Source organism: Haemaphysalis longicornis, unplaced genomic scaffold (genome assembly GCF_048455015.1).
Source record: "Haemaphysalis longicornis isolate Haplotype H1 unplaced genomic scaffold, Haemaphysalis longicornis Haplotype H1 scaffold_1, whole genome shotgun sequence".
NCBI lineage: Eukaryota > Metazoa > Arthropoda > Arachnida > Ixodida > Ixodidae > Haemaphysalis > Haemaphysalis longicornis.
The window spans coordinates 199,310,507-199,312,086 of record NW_027526203.1 but is presented as its reverse complement, the minus strand read 5'-3'; the positions used below and the strand labels follow the sequence as shown (position 1 = coordinate 199,312,086).

General features: G+C 57.5%; 1 pseudogene; it reads left to right on the top strand.

Annotated features, from left to right (window-relative positions):
- The first annotated feature begins 651 nt into the window (after nt 1–651).
- LOC144156351 (uncharacterized) lies at nt 652–1,307 on the top strand (annotated as a pseudogene).
- The last annotated feature ends 273 nt before the right edge of the window (nt 1,308–1,580 follow it).

Genomic DNA, 1,580 nt, shown 5'->3' with positions numbered 1-1,580 from the left:
GTAGTGTTGTCTGTGCCCACTGTGGCTTCGGGAGTGCTGGACAACGCCACAGTCCGGTCGAAGGTTTCCCACGATGCACCTTACGTGTGTCTCGACGTGGTCGTGCTGGACCAATCACTAAAGGCTTTAGTGGACACAGGGGCTTCCGTCAACATTTTGGACCGTTCTGTCGTCGCTCATGTGCCTCACTTAATCCAGCCTGCACCCGGCACACGGTTGGTTGCCTTCAACGGAGCAAAGCTACAACCGATTGTTTATGTGCTTCTGGACGTAAGGGTTCTCGGAAGGCTCCACCGTGTCGAGTTCGTGGTAGCCGAAAGCCCAATTTGGCCGGTAATAGTCGGATGTGGCTTGTGTCAACAGGCTGGCATCGAAATAACATTTTCGCCAAAGCCTAGGTGCATGCTGTGTGAAGACATTACTACGCGTCCGACGGCTGGTAATTGGTCCTCCCTACCAGCACTAATGTTTGCCTTCGTCGTACGTCTCTTGCTGCGTATACGTGCAAACTGGAAAGCTCTCGTTGATCGTGTCTTCGTGGCGCTTGCCGCACAAGAGACACATGGATATAACATCAGAGCGGCGGCACCTGTTAGCACAGGTTCACCGCCAATGGCAGGGACTAGGGTGGAAGCGGAAGTACAAGGCAACATGACTGAACACGTATTGTTTGAGCCAGTGGTTTGCTCAGCCCCATTTAAGCGAGTTGCCAGCAGACGAAGGCGGTGGTGGAGCACGACGACGACGGAGTGCTACCAGTGCCACAAGGGGGAACACTTTACCGGCGAGTGCTTCCAAGACGGAGCCGGCGGAGCAAGCAGGGGCGGAGACCTGGGCCCACGCGGCGTGTTGCGGGGTGGAGGCGGCCATGGTGGCCGCATGCACTACACGCCACACATCAGAGACAAGTGCTACAAGTGCAACCGGATAGACCACTTTGCGAGGGGCTGCAAGGAGGCTACGGACCGGTGTTACCGCTCCAACGGCACCGGCCACATCTCTAAGGACTACCAGCACAGACCGGAGGAGATGTCTTGCTACGACTGCGGCAAGATGGGCCACATCGCCCGCCAGTGCAAGGAGCAAGAGAAGACGTGCTACATCTGCCACAAGCAGGGCCACTTCTCGCGGGACTGCACCAACGGTGACCAGGATGACCGAAAGCGCTACATCTGCGGCCACATGGGGCATATCACCCGCCCGAGGCCGGCGGCAATGACCCTGTCGCCGACGTCTGCAACCGGTGGAACGAGCGCGGGCACATAGCGCATAACTGTTTTGCCGTGTGCGCTAGGCAGTTGCCGTGAGGCTTGCTGTGAGCTGCGACCATAGGCGCCACCGTTATGCAGGCCTTCTCTTCGTCCTTCTCACCCCCAGGGGGGAGGGGGGAAAGTGTTGTGGGTCAAGAATACAGAAACCTGAGGAGGACACTCCCCCGAGGGCTGTGAGCCAGTTAGAGAGATGGGCTGGAAAGAGGAAGATGAAGACGAGGAAGGAGACCGCGGGACTGACTGGTTCCGTCGGGTGATTTAACCTGTTACTGTGTTCCTGTTAACCGATGTGCCCTTGTGAATAGTTGC